Raw genomic sequence first — 25,418 nt, 5'->3', positions numbered from 1 at the left:
AATAATTGGCTACGGGCTTGACAATCGGGGCTCGATTCCCAACAGGGGGGGAGGATTTCCTCTAGTTTCTGCGTCCAGACAGGCTCTGGGGGCCACCCAACCTCCTGTCCAATGGGTATCGGGATACTTTCCCCGGGGGTAAAGCACGGCCGGGGTGTGACGCTGACCACTCACCCCCCATCTGGTGCCGAGGGTAAGAATGAGTAGGAGCTGAACCACCTTTTCCCTTGAGCGCCTACAATTAATACAGGATCATAAATGTAATAACATTACGAAATACTTGAAGGATAAATTCCTTGCTACAAACTGATGACTTCTAAGTATATTGGGAATTTGAAGTTGATACGCATGTAGATTTACCAATTGAACAGACAAATCAAAACCCATGTTGCTCTCCGTTTTCGGATAGCCCTGCGTTCGATTCTCAGTCCGGCTTATGGCTGTTCTGACCGAGAATTTTGTTTTTCTCAGTGTGCCTCAAGCAGATTCTGGGAGAGTATCTTAAAATGAGGCACTACCGATTTCTTCCCCACGCTTGTCAGTTAACTGTTTTATTGTCATTCTCCTGCTCTATGCTGTGTTGCTTGTGCGTCTGGAAAAATATTGTTTCAGAGATGATTGAAATTGACAAACACCAGTGTTTCTTACTGCAGTAATAAGTATGAGGGATCTATGCCAGCTTTAGTGACTTCCAAACCAACAGTATGCACTTAAATAAATGAATTGAAAATCTTCAACTAGAAATAAGCCCACATGTAGACGTCATTACTTACGACATTCAGAAATAGATTGAAGAGGAAAAACTGATGTTTCATGCGATAATTTTATGCGTTTCCGCAATTAAATTTCCCTGCAGTAAATTACATCATATAAGTATGTTCTGTATGAGCCGGGATAGCTCAGTCAGTATAGTGACTAGCTACATGCTGGACGACCGGGGCAGAGGATTTTTCCTCTAGCCTCTGCGTCCAGACCGGCTCTGGGGTCCACCCAGCCTCCTCTACAATGGATACCGGGGTCCTTTCCCGGGGCGTGATGCTGACCACTCACCCCCATCTAGTGCCGAGGTCAAGAAAGAGAGGAGCTATACCTCCACTCACCCAAAACGCCTACATGGCGTATAGCGGGACAAATTTTACTTTACTTTAAGTATGTTCTGTTGAATACTTTCCATCTAGTGAGCCGTGCGCGATTATGCCTATATCCAGCGTCGTTTCACACAGTAAACCTATATTTTATATGTAAAAAACCGATTGCATAAACTAAATATTTTTTGGTTAATTAACGGCATAGTTTAGGGAGTGTTTCTTTTATATATGGTTATAATACTGATTGATTTTTAAACTTTCGTCCTGAAAAAATTTTTGTAACTAGGACAGAGTACACAGTACTGGTATTTGTGTGTGTGTTGTAACCAAAATCGAATTCAATAAAGCTTATTTGAATTTTGTAGCGCTTTCATGGAAAAATCTGGAATTGCTTTACTTTATACTATTTTTTATAATTTCGTTTTCTTTATTTAGTTCTTAATACAGTAAAATGTTACCGGTGTTTACATTGAATTGTGTAAAGGGAAGATGTAATTCGATGTCATACACGCCACTGTCGCTCAGTATTTTGTAGGTGTGTTGTTACTTGTCAGGGGGATTTTGGTTTTGACTTGCTACATCTCTGATACTGCAAAGTGTAAGATAAATGTGGTATGGCCAAGGCGAGATTCAACAGTTTTTAATCCATAATTAAAATGGAAATACTGATCGACACTAATATGATATTAATTTATCCGTTCTAAATAGGCCTGCATTGAATATGACCCAGTGTTCACGAAAAGTTTGTTATGAACGTTAACACGCAACTGTTTTGATTAATAGCCTTTAATATATTGAAATATGAAATCAATTGAATTAGAATGAATGTGCGGGAAGATCACTTTTGTGTTGGTAGTTTGTTCTGAAACTCCAGAATTTATTTATAGAGCATTTGTTTGTTGAAAATAAAATTTTTCACCAATTGCATAAAGTATTGGTATTTAAGGATTGAAATATTTTCATCGTTGTATGTATATGTTGTATTTATATAGATGAATTTTATAACAGTGGGAAAGTGAGCTACGTTTACGTTTATTGCGTAATTTGAATGAGTTATTAAAATTAATACGAATAATTTTGAATGTAAAGGGTTTATCGAAATTTTACCAGCATTAAAAATCATACCATTTACAAAACACAAAATGTTTTACAGAATCAATGTCAGACTTAAGCTTACAGTCATAAACATTTTTAATACTATGGTGCTATATTTGAAAGTCATAATTATAATTTCACATAAAACAGATTCCTTCCCGGCGTGAAAGAGATGATTTTGTGGAATAAATTTTTAATTCCGAAGCAAAAATGCCGATGTCTCCCACAATATCCATTCGTTGAGTGATGTAAGGCGAGTGATGGCGTGATTACGAGACTCTGCCGAGCCGAGATAGTGCGATGTTTGCCGAGCGAGCGAGCGAACGAGCTATCTAGCTGGCGCTGGCTGCAGTGCGGTGGCAGTCCTCTATGCAACTAGTGAACGGCGGCTACGAAACAACCTCCTTCCTTCTTCCTTCCACCACCACTGCTCAGTACTAACGGCACGCGGTGTAAGCAATGGCGATCGGGCATTGCGCAGCTGTCTACGGAATTGGAGCCACACAACTACGTATATTCAAATAGGAAACAGCCATGTAGAGATAATTTATTCCATTGGCGTAAATTGTCAGGACAGTGGTACTTTCGGTAGTGAGAACCTGCAATTATGTTTTAAGTAAACAAAATATTGTGTACTCTAATTACTGTTTGTCTCGTAGCATTTTATATTCTTCGACTCTTTAAGTGTCATTTACATAGTCTGAATGTTTTGTGTGTTAATACGGATTTTGTGGTGAAGTGAGATTAATATTAACCACATTATGTGTGTACAACGATAGTATTTAAAGCGTTGTAAACAAGTTCGTCACACTGCTTCTGTTTGGTGTGATCATTTTTCAAAAGACCCTTGTATCAGTGCGCCATTTAAACATTCTTGTTGAGTGGACTGAATTGGGTGCATACAGAGAAACTAAACACGACATTAGTGTTTGTCATTGATATAATGCTTAAAACAATAACGTTTATTGAAGGAAAGTGATAAGGACCTGATTTAGCAGTGTGGGAATTTGATTTCATTTGACCGATTGGATACAGTTGCTAAAGGACCAAACATCATAACCTGTAAGTATAGAAATAATATTGTGCGTACATATAGTCTGTGTTTCTCGAAAACGGATTATTGCTTTGCTCTGCAAACGAAGTTTTCTTTTAGTGAATGTGCCGTGAGTGAAAGTATAAAAACAAGTTGAAGTAGAACAGTCAACTGTCTCCATTTCATGCGATTTGAAATAACATGAATTGTTTTTGGTCGACCTCAAAAGAAGCGTTATACTGTGGCAGAATACCCCTTCCCTTCATTCGTGTCTGAGCCCGGAGCATATTTAATTTAGAAATGTGAAACTGGTACCGATGTATTGCTCTAGTTGAATGTGCGCAGATGTCCATAAAGTACAGGAAACTGATTTGTATTAAGAAGGGAAAATTGTTCCTAAGGCTTTTATTTAAATTAGAGTACGATAGTTTGTTCGTATTTAAAATCTATAACTTTAAAATTATTATCTCCTGATTCTTCACTTATAAACAAGTGTAGTTGTAAAATCAGGCTAATAGTGTAAATAACGAAGAAAATTAAGAGCTAATTAGGCACGGTTCATGTTCGATGTTACGTTATAAAACGTGCCTCGGGGGAATTGTAAATTGTAATAAATTAATATGAGAGAAGACTCGAGCTAAATTTGCCATTTCGTGCCGATGGTGTTGTCTGCCGAAGACTTAAACTTAGAATTGCTCACGTTCTTATTTTGCAGATTATCTAATATATCTATAATAGTTGAAAAGTTAACTATCTTGTCGTGATAGTGGATTATGGAATTGAAAATGTTCTCCTGTTTGAAGATACTATTCTCCATTCAATTAAAACTTGCGGATACCACGGTAAACCCCGCTCAGGATGTGCAGTGTGCAGGACAAGATATAAACTTCGTAACGTTCATCACACACTTTTTGTAATGCAATGGTAGTTTTAAGTAAGACAATACTGTCTCATTTAAAATCAGTATTAATGATAATGCCCCCGCCCCCATAGTTTTCAACAGTATTATACGTATATAGCCTTCGAGTTGAAACCGTGTAACTACGTACTAAAAACCAATCGATGCTAAACAGCGCATTAAATCACTTGAAGTGTTACAAAGTCATGTTAATGTGTTAGCAACGAAGTAAGAAGATTTGGTTCGAGTTGCAAAACTACTCATTTATTCATTTGAAGGGAAAACGTTTTCAAAATCGTTAAGACAAATAAACATCTTTCAGACGAATGGATACGAGAGACACCACCTTTTTTCAGTGACGCGATCACGCAAACTATGTACCTCTTTTTTAGTTATGGGTTTTTAACGACACTATGGCAACTACAAAAGTTATATAGACACAGGAAGCGAGGATGATTATGAATTGTGAATTGGGATCGATGTGATAGGGTGCCCGAATTTATAACTTGTGTTGGGCAAGGCCGTGGTCTAGGCAACACGGAGTTTTCCTCCGGAGGCTTCCCCGGTTTCTCCGTGGCATCCCAACAATTACTCCACTCACACTCACACAGAAGAAGGCAATGGCAAACCACTTCTGGATCATCTGCCAAGAACGTATATGAACAGGTCCCAGTCCGAGAAAAGGATGGAAGGATCCTGTTCATATGGACCTGTCGTCAGACAGAACACTAAATAATAATAATAATAGACTGTACAGTTTCTCGACCGTGCTTGAAGTGGTAAGATACCGAATGAAAGTTAACGAATTGTCGCTGTGGTGATATTGCAGTATAATGCTACTAAGTTTGGTCTGATGACACTGGTGCCTGTTGTAATAATGATCACTGTGTTTAGAAAAGTGTTTTTAAATTTGGCGGAATAGGCGAGCTGGTTTTGTAGATACGTATTCAACGGTTACGTTCGGAAGCGTATACAGTCAGAGATAAAAGAAGTTTCAGGATTAATTTTAGTAAACTCTGTACATTAAATTATTAGATAGAATATATTATTCATGCGACAACTTAGCTCTAGTCATATTTTAGTGTTTTGCAGAAATGGGTCAACCCAAAATTCTAATTGAGATTCAGTGAATGCAAGAGCTAATGAAACCACGAGTTGTTACAACAAACGATGATTTAACTTCCAGAAGCATAGAAGTACAATAAAAATATGGGTCCGATTATTTTTACCTGCTGCTGAGGGTTTAATGTTAGTTAATGGTGAACTACGTTGTAGTCTGATCGGATTTGTACACCACCATCCATCTGACAGAATAATAAGCAAGTTTCACAAAACCGAATTCTGTAGCAGAGACTGTTAGTAAGAGATGACGTTCTTGCATAATGTAGTTTAAGGTACAATCCCTGTTTGTAAAAAGTTAAGGAAAACTGCCCGGCTTTACGACATGTAGGCGCTTGGAGGGAGGGGAGGTGTAGCTACTACTCATTTTTCACCTCAGCACTAGATAGGGGGTGAGTGGTCAGCGTCACGCCTCGACCTCATTTTACCCCCCCCCCCTCCTCCTGAAAGGACCCCGGAACCCATTAGGTAGGAGACCGGGTGGGCCCCACAGCCCGGTCTGGATGCAGATGCTAGAAGAAAAATCCTCTACCCTGCCGGTGATCGAACCCTGGTCGTCCACTCTGCAGCCAGTCACTGTATCGACTGAACTACCGCGGCTCCTACTTTGTGCGTGTCATATTTCTTTGTCATCGTCTCCATTTTTCTGTGTAGCTGACTAGTTGGCCGTCGAGCGCGCTACCTCGGTGTAGGTTTATAACTCATCTGAGGCGTATGTGTGCCCTGTTCTGGCCCATTTTGTGTTATGTCCGCGCTATTAGTGTTTCCACCCTTGACAAATGATTTTGATAATGTCCAAGCGTATGTTCAAAATTGACAAGGTAAACAGGCTTTCGTAATATCTAATAAATGAATTGATATTAGCATTTTTAGAGTTTAGCAGGGGCGGAGCATAAATAAATATTAAAGAGTTTTACCCTTAACACTTCGAAAGAAACAACGTAAAACTTCTTCTGTCTTACTTTCAAGGTTCATTGGTGCTCCATACACTGGAACTCAGCAGAACCGATCAAATGAAATGCATCATTAGCCAGCTTTAGCCAGTGAGGCGTTGTTGCTTTGTTGCTCGTGGCGAGGGTAATCCTCAGCTAGCTGGCTATCAACGCCTGGCTAACGATGCATTTTATCTGCTGTGTTCCAATATATGGAATACCAGTGAACCACGAAAGTAGGGCAGAAACTTTTATTTTCTGCTTTTCAAAGTGTTACCTCGGCTAACACGTGTAGCAAGCTCAATATGGACTCTCTGCTTCTGGAATTTATATACTGCCTTAACCGTGTGGGTTGATGCAGTGGTAACAAGTCTGACTCGCACTTGGAGGCACTGTGGTGCAATTAATGCAGCCGCGGACTAGATAATCTACCCACTGCCTCGAGGTAAATTCAAACTTCATCTGTCATCCAAAGGGAAGAATATATATAGAGGGTTTTAGAGAACAGGGTTTGAGGAGAATGTTTGGACTTAAGAGGGAGAAAGTGAAAAAAGCTGGGGATCATTGGATTATGAAAAGCATTTTAATCTGTACTATTTAACAGATGTTGTGGTCATCAGTTCAATGAGAATAAGATTGGCTAGGAATGTAGTAGGTATGGGAGCTATTAGAATTCTTGTCAGAAAGCCTGAATAAATTAAACGACCTGGGAGACATGGGCGTAAAAGTAATAATAATAATAATAATATTGAAATATATCTTAAGGTAATGGGGTGTGAAGATGTGGACTAACTTCATCTGATTCACGATGGGCTACATAGGCGGGTTACTGAAAAAACAGTAATGAATTACATTTTTGGTTACATGAAAGTAGTGGAATTTTTTGACAAGCAGAGCTACTACTGGCTTGCTTAGTACTGTTTCATGAAATTAGTTAAAAATGTGTGTAAAATCCTTTCTCTTTTAGGTAACGTACACAACAGATAACAGTGAAACATAAATTATATGTTTCTAATACAAAACTGCTAATATTAGCCTTCAAGCAAAATATTGTATGAACTGAGAGACGAAAATTCAGATTGACTTGTCCATATAACTAAGCGTTCAGTTTACTGATTGCATTCGTGTCTGAAGGAATCTTTGATTGATGTGACACTGTACAGTTGATTTACTGCACATGGGATTGGCAGAGGTGTTTTGATTGCTGCCGGTTCAGTAGTGACGCTGGACATACTGTGTGTTTGTGTGTGGGTGGGTGAGGTTGGCAGGACTTTCTTCATTTGTTGCTTCAGTACTGTACCTAAGTAAGGGTGTTTATTTTCTCACACATGAATAAAATGAGAGCTCCATATTGAGGTCGTTTCTGCTCGTCAGTATGTTTTATCTGCGAACGTACTGATAACATTTTGTATTGGGAATCTACACTTTCAGTTTTTTAGCCAGTTAAACAACGATGTTTGTAAAATCGCAAATAAAAAGAAACGCAGTTAGCACATATAAATAAAATTCGAGTAGCTACCAAAATTTATTCCCCACTTTTCTGGATTGACAGTGTAGACACATGTCATACTATGAAACAAAATGTGGAAACATAAAACATTTGTTTGAGATTTGAGGTTTTGACTGCGGTAAAGGTGTCGATCATTGTCTCCTGGGCTTAAGAAAGAGAAGACACGTTATTCCGAAGCGTTGACAAGCACTTGCAAGAGTACACGGTGTCACAACTCAGAAGGCAGCGATTGAATGCAATTAGTTTCATGTACCATATAAACTCACCGTGTAAGAGCCTCAATAGATGTTCAGTGCCATTGCTTGCGACACTTGAGTGTGATGGATGGTACGCCTGTCCAACTAGCCAACCGACTGACCAGGCGATTGAATGAATGATAAATGGACTCGGTGACTGTCGCGGTCGGGTATTTGATTGTCTCAGCCGAGGAATGTTAACGTTTATCTGATTGTAAGGGATTTAAATGCAAGGGGACATAGTACTTGGCAGATTGATAAATGTTCAGAATTTACTATGTTAATGTGACAATGTTAAGAACCACCGAATATGCTGATGCAAGGTTGAGCGTGTATCAATTCAAGGGACGGTCGATCCACAGCTCAGGTGGTTTGACCTCCGGCTTCTCACCTCGGAGAATCGTGTTTGAGCCCAGGTTAACATATATAATGGGCGAAGTGGTGCTGAGGCAGATGCTTCTCAGAGTCCTAATGCTTTCCTCTGTCGATATAATTCCACCGTTGCTCAATATTAACTTATATATCATCTGCGGATGGACGAAGAGGCTCTTAAATGGCCACTTTCACCGAAACATAAAATAATTTCTCCCCGTTGCAACAGTAACGATGAGTTGTAGCCGGAAGCGATGCTTTCAAAATTTCGTTAGCCTGCAAGTGGATAGGCAAGATGTAATGTTCGTTAAGTAAAATGAACGAGTTATGGCTTTGTTGGCTGCGTTAAAAGGTGTCAGGATCGTATGACACTTTTCGGAACATTACTCAAAATGAACGTAATAGAATTCACCAAACGAGGTTGTCAGGTGGTTAGCACTCCTTATTTTTATTCGGGAGATCTCAGGTTTAAATCTCAGCTGGATACCGGCTATTTTGGACTAATGATTTTCATGGTTTTACTTAGCCCCTCCAGGCAAATTACGGGATTGTAGGACTCTTAAATTAGTCCACGACCGATTCCTTCCTATCATTTCCAGTTCATGTTTCATCAATCGACGTTATATAATACAAGCTACAGACATAGTCGTTAAATAAACTACGAACAAATAAATGTAACACATAAGATTTTTAAAGAAGCTTATTTGATTCCTGATGCTATAGCGTTAATGCAATAACACAAACATTTGAATTTATGTCCAATTAGAAAAAAAAATTGGGAGCTACACCTTAAGCATTCACACCACATCTAATGCTGCAAAGTATAAAAAAGCGGTAGAAGTATAATTTACTTAAATCACTGTACGTGGTAAATATTTCACAAAGAAACCGGAAGGATATTGCATCCGGCGAATTATTGAAATTCAGTACATTATCAGTTTCTTCCTTATTTAATGACTGAAAATATAGATATGAAGTTTAAAAATACACGCAACTATAATGTTGATTTCTGTCTTCTGGGTTGTTGCGCTGTGTAGACTTGCCGATGTTTACCAACGTTTCAGAGGTCATACTGCCTCCGTCATCAGGGCGATGAGTATGAAGATTTCTGTCTTCTGGGTTGTTGCGCCGTGTAGTCTGGTAGATGTTAATCAACGTTTCAGAGGTCATACTGCCTCCGTCATCAGGGCGATGAGTCAGAAGATTTCTGTCTTCTGGGTTGTTGCGCTGTGTAGTCTGGTCGATGTTTACCAACGTTTCAGAGGTCATACTGCCTCCATTATCAGGGCGATGAGTATGAAGATTTCTGTCTTCTGGGTTGTTGCGCTGTGTAGTCTGGTCGATGTTAACCAACGTTTCAGAGGTCATACTGCCTCCGTCATCAGGGCGGTGAGTATGAATATTTCTGTCTTCTGGGTTGTTGCGCTGTGTAGACTTGCCGATGTTTACCAACGTTTCAGAGGTCATACTGCCTCCATCATCAGGGCGATGAATATTCAGTTCTCTTACTGTTAATGCTATATAAAAATAGAGTTAGGCGGTTTTTGTTGTGTGATTGGTGAAATTTGAACAGCGCAAACAAAACGGACGAGGTAGTGTCTGCCCCAATAATGCCTGAAACTACACGTAATCACTGATAATATACAGAGGCACCGATGCATGATACAACCATACAGCAATGGTTCATGATGTTTTATTAATCGTAAGTTTATATAAGCTGAGTGCTCATGTACCAATCAATAGCCCCGTTAGCTCTCATTTATACGTAGCCCGAAGGAAAGTGGTTTCAGCGTTGATAGCAGTTTCATTATGAATAGATAAGGTTTAGTACCGTATAAACACTCGAGATAAGGCTTTTTCCACTCTAACTCAAAAGCAAAATCGGAAATGCTTGTCAGAGGCAGAATTTAGCTCCTCTTCGTGATTTTGATCAAGTTCATAGATAACCTAGAAATGTTGTGTAAGCGATACTAAACATATTAACTTGATCAGTAATGTTCCACAGATTTGAATTGTATTTCATGTAATATTTCGGGTTGTGATATTGAGAAGCTGGTTTTGGACGGAATGAAGGGATGAAAAAAAACACGGATATGATATGGAAATCAGAGACATTACAGACACGAACTGAGATACGTGGCTAAGAGTACTGCCGATGGGAAATAATATTTATGGTTTCTTATCTGCTACGCCTACCACCCCTCTCAACCCCTTGTCTTCTCAAGATTCGTCCAGACGTCGACAAAGCTGTCACTCTCTGAGATAATGAAATTAACAAATCGGGTGTGCAAAGGGCACATCGGCTTCCGTTCGCATGGAATATTCAAACTGTTCGTTCTCTCGTCACCATTTCAGTGTTTCCGCCTGGTAGCTATGCAACCGTAACCAATTTTTACGCAGTGTATGCCCATCACTGTTTCGTTGCTTAGTAACAGTTTATGGCAGGGTTTTCAATTGGTGGGCCGCATTCAGTGATTTAATTAATGACTTTGTCAGTAGCTAGCTATATAACGTCGAATGATAATTAATGAATAAAGAATTGGAGAGGATATGGAAGGAAGTGGTCATGGCCTAATTTAAGACACTATCACTTAATTTGATTGGAAGAAATAAAAAAGGAACACGAAAAATCTGTCGGTATAGCCGGTCTTCAGAATGGTAATTAAAACCCGAACCTTTCAGATACGAAGCAGTAGACGTAACCACTCTGTTACAACGTTCGATGCGTACGTTTGTAATTAATATTTTATCACAGTGTATAACAAAATGTATTTATTATACCACATAGGTCCATCGATTATTTTTCAGTGAATAATTATTAAAAATAAGAATGCAACAAATCTGCTAAGAAAAATTACTGAGTAGATTATATTCAAAAGGTCATGTGTACCGTCCAATTCCAATTTATCCCTTTTCTGACGTTCCTACTGACGCATTTTGAAGGTACGGAAACAATGTCGATGAAGCAGGCACTTGTTTCATATCATCCTGAATAGAATGTTTTTACCTATGTGGGTTTTGTATGGGCTCTGTTAATTACCTTGTCAAATGTCAGATTCTGATAATTCTATACGTCGAGAATTTTGGATAAAATTGGATATTTGAGAAAATTACCGTTTTGAATTGAAATTTATTTGGTTATATCATATGAGCCGAGATTACCAAGTCTGTGGGCGGTACACAATTACGTATATGTGTAATTTCAATTGGGTTCAGTGTTCGTAAACTAAATTAAACTGATAGTGTAACGAATTCGGTGAGCTCTGAATGGTGGTGATAGACATCAGTCATACCGGGCACCTAATGTCACGGGTTGCAAAGCTGTTACGTTTCAGGTAGACTGCGTTTTTGGCTCTGAATTTTGTTACTTTAGAATACAGAAGTATTTTGTGTCTGATGATATTTTATACTCGTTCCTGATTATATACCGTTTCAAATCAGTGAAGACATATAATAAAACTAATTAACAACGGTCATGCAGCGAAATACTTTTATTCTTCGGTCCTGATGTTTCGATAATGCAGAACTAAAATTGATACAGCTCTAGAGTCATTGTAGGAATATTTAACGAAGGATCGTAAAATTGCGTAATGCGAAATTGTTGCTTTAACAACTTTGGTCGAGTCAGGATTGATAGTCGAAAAGATAATGTAACACGAAACTAATTTCGTGTTAATTATGCATATTCCGAACTGCAGTCAGATTTTTCTATACTTATAGTTATTATCTATCTTTTTGATGGCCATGTGTGAAAGTATGAACTTCAATGTTACTCTGCAGTTGTTTTGGGTGTCACCAATTGCCGGAGCTGTTTTGTAACCCGGAACCCTTAGATTTCCGGCCACTGTCATTTATATAGAAACAATGCACATTAATATTTACTGCGTGCAACGGAGTCGTTCAAAAGCTATCGGTTGCTCAGTTTGATGAGTGACTTCCTCTGGAGCCAATTGTAAAAATGTTAAGCCCGTACAAATATTTTCAATTTCTGAATATTTCAGTGTTCGTGTTAGTCAGTCGAGTTGATGACGGAGGCCGTTGGTGTAATTCCTAACCCACGATGAGGAGTCATAGAAGGTGACGTGTTAGGCTCGGGTTGTTTTCTTGTAGGGCCGTCACGGGGCAAGTAGAATAATAGGTACCACAAGACAGCAGTCCATCTTGTTACACATATATAGTCTCGTGTCACAGATAATCGGATGTGATCGATGTATCTGTGCCCGAATAGGTTTTTTGTAATGTGTGCGGATTTAGTTTGAGAAATGTTCTCCATTCGGAAAGTCGTTACTCGTATCAGACCATTAGATTCACTTCAGCATCTCTGTAAGTTTGTGTAGTGTAGATGACGAAATTAAGCAAATGGAGACACTAGGCGATAAGCACTTTATCCGTAGTTTTCTAAATGCTGTCTTCACACTGAACATATATGTTGAGAAAGAGAATTAGATGAAATAAATAGTGATCTTAAAGATTGTGTCACGGGCCTTAGCAACGCCAACAATTAGGTTACGAACATTATTTGTTTATTTAGCATTGATTTAAGTAGCTCAGATTGTGTATTGAAGGATAGGATCATTATATAGTGGAATAATAAATAGAAAATTGCGTGATAGTAGCCTGCCATCGCGTAATGGAATGTACATGAACAGATTGAATAAAACTACATGAAGGTCAGTCAAAATTGCTGTCTCCAGATGGAGGTCTGATCCAAGGTCACACAGAACACGGATCAGGACTGCAAACCACCGTACGGAGAAATTTGTTAATATTATAAATGTCGGATTTTGAATGAAAATATTGGCACGAACGACATCATGAGTTGCAGGTAACGAGGAAGATTCCAGTATGGCGTTGGCATGTACGTCGGTGCTAAATTTTTTCGCTGGAACTTATTGATTTTACATTTAAGGCGAATTACTTTTCCAAATATCCACACGTCCGTAACCCCCCCCCCCCCCAATCGCTACCTTGAATGTGGAAAAAATGTTTGTTCGGTTCTACTGGCTTACGGCTGTAATATAATTATAATGAGTGTTTTCCTCTGTTGCTATTACAATGTAGACTACAGGTGTATAAGAATCGGTCGTGACTTCTGCTTCTGCACTGCGTGACCGCCGCTAAGTGCTTCTTGATACGAATCAAGTTTCGCTCTATACAAACAATAAAATAAACTTACCTGTGTTATAATAGACGATGAAAATTACGTCCCTGTGCACGCACACTATTTCTGTATGCCATCGGTCTGGCTGCTGAAGATTTGGAGATGTTCGTCTTTTGTGGAAGGCGTCTCATTGATTTCTGTGGTGTGTTCTAACCTAACTTCTATTTCGTCTTGTTTTTCTTTGGCAAGAACATGGCATTTTTGCAGGTTTCTTGTCTAGAAGTGACCCAATAAAACTGAGTATCTTAATAAGTTTATGAATTAATGTTGTGATTGGGACTGTGATTCCTGGAAACTTTGCGACGAAATTTTCTCCGACACTTTCTAACGGACCCATATTTTACAAACGATTCGTATAGAGAAACACGTAGTTCAACAACATTTCTAACCATATCTTCACACACAACAATATCCAGTACTAAACAAGATATTAAACATAGTTGCACTATTGTCAGAATAAATTTAGCAGCAGTTCTTGTTTGCTCTTAGTAGTGGATAATTTAGTTCCTGCTGGAAGCAAGGAAGTGACAGTTGCGTTCCGATTTATCAGTGAACTCACTGTACAATATCTCTGAGTTAAATTCAGTGCACAAGAAGGTTGCTTAAATTTCCTACGTGTAGTGGTTACATGCATGTGAATGATTCCAATCGTAATTTCTCTTGTAATAAATAATTGTGAATAAGTTTTTATGTTATGAATTGTATCTCATGCATGTGTGGTATAAATTTTCACTCCTCTGGCTGGCAGTTGTCGTACTAGACTCGTATGCAGCCAGATAAATTGTAATTCTAGCACTACAACAAACTCATGTGGACAGGAACAGACTAATGCAAAAAATAATTATTTCCGTTGCAGATGCCACTTTTATAGATCGATCTGTACAAAATGTCAAATATATGCATAGTTTTTAGTGATAATTTTAAAATTGCAGTACCGAGTTTAGGAAGAGCCGATGAATTGCATTAGTAATGTAACACAAGATGAATGTATTTGTATTGATAAATAACCCATTCATTTACAGAAATACACCCGTCAGTCATATGAAATTTGTATTTGAAATATTTTAAGACAAATATTTTAAGAGATATATGTGTACAATAGGAATTCATGTATTATTTCCAGTATCCTTTAACTTCCCATTATTTTCTAGTATTATATTTCTTTTTCTGTTATTTTCTGTTCAAAAACTTAACTTTTTGTATCAGCGTATTTTTCTAAAATTTTAAGGTACTGGATTTTTTAAAGTGTTTAAATTTTTTCGCTATTTCCCTTTCTATTTTGTTTCCTTTATACCAGTTATACCTTTCTTTTTCTTTTCTAAATGTAAATACGAGGCCAGAACAAGCCACTAAGGACGGGTCCCTCAAATTGTACATGAAAACTTTCGAACGTGCCCGCTGCATGCAGCTTGAAGAGAGAAGTTAAAATTCTTTTCAGAAAGAAAAGTTATATGTTTTTCAAAGAAAAGAACCACAGGGGTTTATGCAAATCTGTTTCATTTGCAAGGACAAAATAAATCTGCATGTCTGTGTCGGATTACCACCACTTCCCTTCTTGCTCCGCGGAATATTTAACAAAAAGAATTGTCTTTTAGTTCGTTTTGTCTATTCTTTGCTCCCTTTTCTTTCAAGGGATTCGAAAAGTAACGCAAATGGATATATATTGTGTATAAAATAAAAGTGTAAGTATTCTTTGAAAGTTTTTAAAAGCCCGCATGGGACTGATGTGACGTACTTTCGTTATAACTGCCGCCTGCCATTTTCTTAACTTGTTTTTCAGTTTAGGAATTTTTAGCCACAGATGGAATCAACATGGAAATTGGTTGTTTCCCTTTTTGTATGCTTTACCTTCCCAAACATTTGCTAGATAAGTAATTCAAACGCGGGAGTTTTATACGTTTTATTGTTTTGATATTGAATTATAGTTTGCGTTAAATTACGAGGATTACTTAGCTGAACGACGTACAATGAAATACCGTAATAATACATAAAATTGTATCCGTAAAGAATTTACATGAGATCTGATTATTTACAGTCTATAATCAAACAAACTGAGTATTCTATGTTAAAACCGTTAACAGAAAAGGGAGATTACTTGCATTGAGTGATGTTTAGAATGGTTTCTGCCAATGATAATAGAAAAACAGATATAAGAATTAAATATTTTTTAGGAATGGTGGCCCTTTAGGTTGTCAAGAAATACCTCAGCCTATATGGAACACGAAGGTTCATTATCGTATTAAAATATCGATATTGGACCAGCTGAATCGAGTTTACACCCTCCATAGCCTGTGTCTTCAAGGTGAATTTTAAAAGTATTTTCATAACCGAATGTAGCCCATTTAATTCACAGATCCACAATTCAGGTGCTATGATCGTTTTGCGTTATTTCGAAAGGAATTTGTGAATAACTAAACACACCACAAAACAGTAGAACCGCCTGGGGTTTTGTCGAAATTAAACTGGATAAATGAAGCTGGTATCTGGTATATATAGGTCAAAGTCACATATATTGGTAAAAATCATGCATTGAAACTGTTTACATTGTGAAGGGCATTAATGCCAAACGCGTTTCGACCTCAGTGGCAAACGACAAGTTAAATCATATAATACAAATCAAAAAGATGATGGTATTTAACAGGGCATGAAAGTATGTATTTTACAAAACCATATTAATGTAACACCTTACTGGACGTTGATTGCACAGGAATTGGTGTATTATATTGGGCACTTAGTTCTTATGTCTACTGGTTTGATTGCCGTTGTTGGTCTACGGTGTGCCGTGGTTGCGTCATCTGTGCCTGTGAACTTCAACGATGCGTGGGAGTTACTGTCAGTTTTAAAAATGTGTAGGGAATATATAAACTCTGAAATTAGTGTGGCCATCTATTGCATATGAAATTAACTTTTTTCTGTTTATTACTAGGTCAAATAACACATTGGAATCATGGGCGTTCTGTTCGTTTATGATGTTATCGGTCAAGCATTTTACTTTACGAGGCTAATCCTAACTCGTCCATGATATCTTGCATGGGGCCGTATTCATGTCCGTGGTCAAGGATATTTTGGGCGTATTTTGACTTTGTTCATATTTCAGTACACTACACGACATGCAAGGTTTTAAGTTGTTGCTGCTTTAAATTATTTCATCGACATTATTGGACTATTTAATTTCACTGTAACATAATTTGTTCAGTGTAATGATTACAATCTTTTCGCACTTAATGCAAGTTTAATATAGAAAAGTGAGGTGAAGGCGAAGAGAGGGATTAAATCAGCTAAGGGTTGAAGGTAAATTATATTCTAATGTTGTCAAATTTGTAATTTAATTTCATGCCTCATTTTTAGGTTCGTTTGTAGAAGTCAGTCAGAATTAAGTTCCATTACTGAAGGAGACCAGACAGCATGTCTGATAAGCTGTGGTGAGTCGTCGCAGTTCATTGGCTGCTACGGATTCCATCCGTGACCTCAGATTCCCAACGGGGTGTTAAGAACTTTTCTCTTCACCATCACTTTTAAGAGAAAACATCTATAATTGAACTTCGGTCATTGTTTTATTTGTGACCGGATGAATCTCTTACAAGACCCTTCGAAAATTTCTCCATAACATAAGTACTTTGCATTCAAGAACATTCGTCTTTATTTCAAACTACGACTATTTGGTCGCCAGCTACATAAATCGGGAAACTGGAATGTAATATTTGACTCAGTAATAAAGTTAAATTTATTTTTTTATTATTCTAAATTAAACCATTACTGTAGTACCAATCATCTTTATTGTAGGCAAAATCTGTCTCGAAGATACGACCAAGCACTGTTTTTCAAATTCTGTCCACTTTTAAGAGAATTTTGCGACTTCTGTTCGATTCACTCCCAGACAGTTATAAGTTAGCGATACTCACTTTATTTCAAAAGCTGTAGTTGTGATATACATTTTATATATTTTGTAATATGTTGCGACCGTTTGTTTACCGGTTGAGACACACGTGCCCTCACATTAGCCCATTTCTAGCAGATTTTCATAAGTATCTATCAAAACAATTTGAACAGAACCTGTGTGATAGATAGTGTATGCTATTTTATTTCGGAACAGTACGTACTCCAGTTAAATAATCTAAGAATATATGCATATGCATAAATTGTCAGCAGGAAAGCGTAAATTATCCTGAACAGTAGTTGTGTAATGAAGCAGATGGTTAATTCAAAAGAACAAGTTGTGAATAAATAACAAATATAGGTCTTATTATGTACCCTTTTAATTAAATTTTTAGGCTTATTAATCAGATTTTACAGCGGACGTCGGGGGCAAGTGATTAGTGCCTTTCTTTCATATTAAAGACGTCCTGGGTCCCTTCAAATTTGAGAACGGAGATTGTCTGTCCATACCTAGGTTTTTTATGATTATCTTTCGTTCTTTAGGCAAATTTTGCCGTTGACGAAGACGAAGGATATGCAAAGTTTGTGGTGGATTCAACAATGTATGTTACCCTCATCCTTACTAAGCCATTGTTGTAATTAATTGTGCTCCAGAGTTTGAACATTTGCTTAAGAGTAATGCACGCTTCTGGAACTAGAGAAGTACTCGAGATAATTACAGCTTTCTCAGAGAGGATCAGTTTCACAGTACTGAATCATTCATCGCACAGTAACTTAGTAATAATTTATAACTCGGAATGCCAAACATGAAATCACGGTATTATAAACAAACAATATCAAAATTTATATCTCCGTATCAGCAGATGTTACGGATTCTGATAAATATAGACTTTTGAGTGTACCCTATAATGAACTGCATAAGCGTATTATTTTTTGAACTTTTTATTCGAGTTTGGGGTATCCTGTGTTCAAGTCTTGGTCCAGAGACCGGTTTTCGTGACATTTATTTTGTCATTATCTCATTTCCTGAGGATATTTTTTGAGTGAACTGACACGAACTATCAGGTAGCGCTCGTAGATTAGATATTCAGAAACTGTACGAAGTTCGTGAACCTGTACTGCAGGAAATTTAAAAATATTTTGCTAATGTACTGTTGGGAACTCGAAAGCGAATTTTAGGGACGACTGTACTTAGCGCATAAATTTCTAGTTTGCATACTACAGAGATAAGATCGGGGCGATGTGTTAATATATATATATATATATATATATATATATATATATATATATATGTGTATGTTTTTTACGTTCCCACACCATTTCCAGCACACGCGTGGTGGAATGTGACAAATTTAATTTGATGTGGTTAATTAAATTAATCTGCACTGACCACAATCTGACCATTCTTGAATAAAAATGGCTGTTTTCTGGGTTGTTACGCCATGTAGTCTGGTAGAAGGTTGCCATACTTCCAGAGGCGCTTGCCGCTTTCATCGCCCTGATGATGGAGGCAGCAAGGACCTCCGAAACTCGTAGTGAAATATCACGTTCTTCAATGTGCTTCAGAAAACTTTCACGAGATATGTCAAATATATCGAAGTCAGCATAAAACCGATGTGTATTTTGCTCTGCAGTGGAGACATAGACCTATCAGAATGTCCTTTGAGTTGACTTGAATTTGACACTTTTTAAATTATATAAAGTGTATTATAAAAGTTTTAAAATGATTCTTGCTATCCTGTGAAGTTATACGTTCATTTCTTGTCCTGTGGAACAAAACTACTTCACTTTGGCTTTTGTAAACAGATTTCCACGACTTATTACTTAATATGTCTCTAAGTAAAACAGTAATTATTAAGTGGATGTTTTCGGTTGCCTCATTACAAAAGATAATATATTTCTTTGAAATTGAATGTAGAGTTTTGAATAGTTCAGCTTTCATAAAACGTTTGATGGCACTCCATGTTGATTTTATGACAGAACAGGAAGCCATTGATGTGGTAATATTGACAAACCTGCAGTTAAATGTTAAGCAGAACAAAGAAGTCATGGGCAGAACATTCTATTTACAGAAGATTGTATAGACTATGTTTGTATTTAGCCGCTTTTTCATTTAAAATACAGACATAATGATTATATTGATGAAGATTGGATTATGATTAAATATTATTCTTATTTTATTTACGGGCTCTGTAAAATAGCAATGGTATTCAGGGTTGATGGTAACGCTTTTAAAAGTGATTTATGATGAAAGTAGAAATTAATAATTTGGAGGAAAGGTGTCTAATTATACGTATTACGGTTGTCTGTTACCTAACACTATACGGTATTTTAGGTTTTCGCGTGAAGATGGAGGCAGCATGATCCTCCGAAACATTATCTACAAAATTACACGGTACCAGGCAACCATTGAGACCACATTATGAACTTTTACTTTCGACGTATCAAATTACATATATCCCATATATACCATCTTATTCACCATGCGAACAAGTCATTTTTCGAGACTACGTAAAGATTATCGTGTGAATGAAAATAATAAAGATAACAAGAAAATGGACATTTTTGAGCGATTTGAAGTTCTTCGGCTAGTCTTCTTTGCACATATTTGTTTAAAATCTGTATATCGGATGTTATACCTGACACTGCAGTTTGTAATCTATCAAAACGTCTGTCGTAGGGGCCGGGGCTTGTTCAGTCAGTATGGTAATTGGCTACGGACCGGACGACCGGGGTTCGATGCCCTACGGGGACCGGGTCCGGTGCCCACCGAGCCTTTTATTCAGAGGGTAAAGGGGTCCTTTCCCGGGGATAAAGCACGGCCGGGGCGTTTCGCACAATACTCACCCCCATCTAGTGCCGAGGTTAAGAATGTGTAGGAGCTCTCCCTCCAAGCGCCTGCATGACGTATTACGGGACTGTAGAGCGAGACTAAGGCCGGAGACACTACTATTGAAATAAGCACACTTACCAAATTCCAGTTATGTGGTATTTAAATTTGTTTTAAAACCAAATGTAGAATGGTAAAAGGAGAATATCAACTCAGAATTAATGTTATGTGTTTATAATCGATTATACTGTTATTATATAGTATGTAGATCATACTACACACATTGCTGATTGTCGTGTGGTTTGAATGTGTATGTAGGTACCCAAGGCGTTTAGAATTCAATGGAAATGTTTTAAATTTGTAAGCGGATTCACACCTGGATACTGTGACTGAGCAAACCTAAGAGTTTTGCACTACAGGCTTCTACATTCTGGCGATGTCTGGTCGAACCCCGTCACTTGACATATTCTGCCACTCCAGTTAATGACTTGAGAGTACCGCGCTAACCTAACGACACCCTCGCTAGGCCGGATTAAATTGCACATTTACCGTCGAAAAGGCGGGAAGCTCAGTCACATGCCGTGGATCGATTATAATACCTACCTACACTGACGATCGCTTAACTACGAGTTTAAACTATAAAACCAAAGCGTCGAAAATACAGCAACGGAACAATGTAAAAGAGTACACTTGTTGCGGAACCAGGCAAAAGTTTACTTAATTTTGTAGGACGATACACGTGATTAAACTGGAAATAGTTAAGAGGGGAACTTATGTAGGCGTCTAGAATGTGCTGTTAACTTATATCATTGTGTGATTATGTAGGAAACAAGTCTCTGTTTATTATATAAAAACAAGATGAAATGGACAAAGACCTGTTATGTGTATGATATAAAATACTGAATGTTAGAACAGCTGATACAGTTACAATTACACTGAAGTTGTACGTACAATTTAAAAGGTTACAAAAGATTCGTAAGCCTATAAATAATTGTAAGTCGTGTGAGTAAAAATAACATGACATTGTTGTTCCTACATCATGAATAGTCATGATTCAGACGGGTAATAACAACAAAGTAATTAACAAGAGTAACTGTAAGAAGATAGATCCTTTGGTTTTTAATATTATACCCGAATATCAGGATGCAATTACTGTGAAGCTCTATTTATGACGTTAACAGAGAAATTTTGAACAATTGATCCATGACTTTGAGCTATTATGCTTTAGAAATATTTACTCTTTAAACTCATCATTAATGTTTTGCTTTTGTTAGAATTTGTATTGAAATTTACAGGAAAATATCATCAATTTTTTGTATCATTTATCTTTGTTACATTGCATTATCCTGTCTCTCCGGTTTAAGTCTCTGTCGTTGTTATTACTCGCTGGTAGAGTTATATTGTAAAGGATACATGATTCATGAATCAGAGTTAATCGGACTCACAGTTGTGCCAGTTCACGGCATCTGGTGTGTACACACAAACATGTTAACAAGTACACGCGAATATAGCTTATGAACTTTGGTAATAATTGTATAGTAACGTATTATTTTAAAACTTACATTCTTCTATCACGGCAAAAATGATTAAATACCTTAATAAAGTGGACAATGAAACTCTTCAAAAAGCTTGCATTTTGTTTAAGAATCAAAGAAACAGAGATATAGGGGACATTTTAAGAATAGCTATGAAGTCGGAACTGACGACTAATCGGTAGAATAGAGAAGCTTACTGTAATATTTTATTTATTTATTTAGTGTTCTGTCTGACGACAGGTCCATATGAACAGGATCCTTCCATCCTTTTCTCGGACTGGGACCTGTTCATATACGTTCTTGGCAGATGATCCAGAAGTGGTTTGCCATTGCCTTCTTCTGTGTGTGAATGGAGTAATTGTTGGGATGCCACGGAGGAAAACTCCGTGTTGCCTAGACCACGGCCTTGCCCAACACAAGTTATAAATTCGGGCACCGCCGGGAATCGAACCCGAGACCCCAGGATTACAAGGCCAGAGTTCTATCAGAGTTGTATCACCCTAACCGCCTTACATAAATTAAGGCAGAGAAATTGAAGAATTTCGAGGTTTAATGAAGACAAACACCACAAATGGTCAGTGACATGTACAAAAGGTGCAGGTTTAGAGGTGTGATATTGTAACTGCTGGCGAGGTGGGCAGTTTAAAAAAATTGGCGACTATAGGAACACAACGAGAATATTTCCATCAGATATCAGAGTACGGTCAAACGTGGTTTTCTGTTGCGGGTAATCTGAGGCAAATGATTTGGTGGTACTAGTAGTGTAAATACAGTTATTTAAAAACGTTAAAATTGTCTGTATCAGCGTATAGCTACAAAATATCAACTTGACATATTCATGCATTTATTTTTAATGGTTTATTGTTTCACCGTTGAATTAATACTTTTTTCTGTTTTTAATATAATTAACCCAACAGTAACAGACGTGTCTTAATATTGTGATCCTCCAATCATCTGGTCGTAACAAGGAGACAGATTATTTTCCGATTATTTTACACATCTCTTCGTTATGTTCTGACACAAGTAAAGATGTAGACGCTACGAATGCAAACACCAGCTTAAATTAAGAGGCGTGTCTTTTTGCGAATAACCTATTACGTACTTGTTTTACATTATTTTCATTGGTGCTATCATAAAAACATACTGAACGAAATTGTTAGTCTGAAATTTATATTAATGACGCAAGAAGTTACGGAGCTAACAGTGAAACATAATTTTGTATATTCATGAGAACTGGTCGAGTTTAATTACTTTCACAGAAGTACGAACATACAGTCCGCTATCAGTTTTAATTGTAGAACTAAAACGAAGCAGTATCAATACTGAATTAAGAAGATGTTTGCGAAATGGGTGATTCATATGCTGAGAAATACTGTCTTTGCTCTTTGCTGTAAAGGCGGAAAAAAGCTGGAGAAAAATAGAATGATACTTGAGAGCCATTTTCACAGTGGTCTCTGACGTCAGGCAACCATCTGATCGGCTTAATATTTTCCCACGAAAGGACGACCGAGAACAGAAAAGCGTAGTCACATTTGTTTGTGGTAACAACGACCCAACTCCTCTCTAGCCCCAAGTGTATTTCTGTTGAGCGACAATTTCCTTAGCACGTGTTTAGTCACCCTGGTTGATCGTCAAAACATAAGCTAACAGCGTTAACTACATGCGTACACTACAAATTTTGGTAATATACGGTGACACCTTTTAGGCTGTCGTTCTTCAGAATTTCGTAATTTTTAGGTAACAGGCATGCACATGTGCAAATGCATATTTTTTATTCTCTTAAAATTTTCTATGATTATTCGCTGTTTAGAAGATAGCAGTGCATTTGTCTCTCATGTAGGCTACTGTTGACCATTCTCTGGTAGAAACCAAAGAGTTCTGTTAAAACAGTGAAGGATTTTCATACAGAAGTATATTTTAATTTTTGATTGAAGCACTGAAGGTTGCATAACAGTCTTCAAATTCCAACACAAGAGCGTATTTTACAGAAATTTTTCCCATCGAAGAACATACTTAATTAGTATACTTATACGGACTGGTAATGTAAAAAGGAGTTTTTTCAGTCTTTATCCAACGACGTACTTATTCTCATTAATTATGCAGAGAAATATAGTGTGTTAGTTTTAAAATCAGCACATTTTCCAAACATATTTATGATAAATGATATTTTGTTCTCTAGAATTAGCATATCTCAACTTATTTATGGACTTTTCGCCGATTTTGATGCTGTAAATACAATAAATAAATATTAGTATTTTCTGCATCCTGTAGTACTAGTCGTGCCTCCATAGACTGTTAAAACTATATAGAAACTTAGTAATAAACACCACAATCACAAAATTATTTACGAATAATGTGTGGAGCAAAATTAGAAGTTTGAAGGTCATAGGTTGTAGAGTGTAATTTAAGAAAGTTGAGATAGAAACCTCCAATATACGCAGAATTCGAAAACAACTTTTCTCTATAAAATAAGTGCTTATCGAGATCTGGCTGTGGAAATCTTGAACTCAGACGTTTCCGAAATTTTACCTACAAGACTATATAAACCTTGCTGTTTCTTATCTATGTTTTACATATACATACACACAGCGTTTTTCTGAAATATGCACCATTTAAGAGCATAATTTAAACACAATAATAACGAAGAATGTCTATGTAAACACTGGTTATTGAATGCTTCGTATTTGAGTTATGCCCCATTTTATTTCGGAAGACGAAGAAGACAAAATTGTAAACCCGTCCACAAAAAAGTGTTTATTTACAAATAGCAGATTCCAACGTTTCAGTTTACTGTTGTGCAAATTACAGAAAATGCTGAAAGTTTTATCTTTGTGATTGTACACGTCCAGCGGGTTTAAGTCGGGTAATCTTACGGTCCATAACTCGAGAACGAAGTGTCCAAGGAAACATATTTACGCAGACATATCTAGTTGTTTTGTTCAGAGAACGCGCCCCTATTTGATGCAACGTATTTCGAAGACAGTCTGTATACATATGGAGGTAGACTTTCAGTTAAAATAAATTGCTGATATAAAGATTTGGTTATCCAACGCATTTCTCAGTAAACAGTGGTGTTTCATGAAGTACAAACTTGTAGAAATAAAATACTGCTGGTTACTTGAAGATGTATTGTCTTAAAACCTTGCATGCCGTGCAGTGTATTAGAATATAAAATCATGCATACAAACAAAACTGTTTATACTTGAAGGGACACTAATGCCAAACAAGTTTCGACCTCAAGAGGTCAACATCAGTGTCACTGATGATGACCTCTTGAGGTCGAAACGTGTTTGACATTAGTGTCCTTTGAAGTATAAACAGTTTTGATTGTATGCATGATTTTATATTTTGTATTGTGCAAGGCTGTGCAATTTCCTTTACGCCCATACATTATTTGGAACCCCTACTTCAGTTCTGACATCTTGAACACTACATAGACATCTGATAGCGACGTTTCGTAGCCTGAAAATGACAAGAACAACCCTACTCTATTCTGTTCCCCTTACATGCGCTAGCATGTATTCAAGGCTCAGTTAAAGGACTTAATCTGTTTTTCTCAAACAATTTACGTGATCTCAGTGGAAAACGACGGCTCTATTGTATTTTAATTATTCTGTCAGGGAATGGATAAAACGTGTTTGTGTGTATTTTATGGATGCCGCTACGTATGCATGGCTTTAATAAATATATAGCTGGTCGGTAATTCTGTAGGTACTATGCAGCTCGCCAAAAA

At 37.3% G+C, this 25,418-nt stretch overlaps 1 protein-coding gene across 3 annotated transcripts in view; it reads left to right on the top strand.

Annotated features, from left to right (window-relative positions):
* The first annotated feature begins 2,426 nt into the window (after window positions 1-2,426).
* Window positions 2,427-25,418, top strand: part of LOC110834116 (zwei Ig domain protein zig-8-like) — a 520,500-nt gene continuing 497,508 nt past the window's right edge. The window contains exon 1 of one of the 3 annotated variants that reach the window (XM_087348581.1): window positions 2,427-3,245. The gene's annotated coding sequence lies outside the window, so the exon portion shown is untranslated. The remainder of the gene's footprint in view (window positions 3,246-25,418) is intronic. The other 2 variants (XM_087348580.1, XM_087348582.1) reach the window with 2 other exon arrangements.

Source organism: Zootermopsis nevadensis, unplaced genomic scaffold, assembly GCF_977971745.1.
Source record: "Zootermopsis nevadensis isolate Lab colony 2312 unplaced genomic scaffold, Znev_1.0 Znev_ptg000013l, whole genome shotgun sequence".
Classification (NCBI taxonomy): domain Eukaryota; kingdom Metazoa; phylum Arthropoda; class Insecta; order Blattodea; family Termopsidae; genus Zootermopsis; species Zootermopsis nevadensis.
The sequence above is the reverse complement of the archived record's forward strand: the minus strand, read 5'-3'. Positions and strand labels throughout refer to the sequence as shown.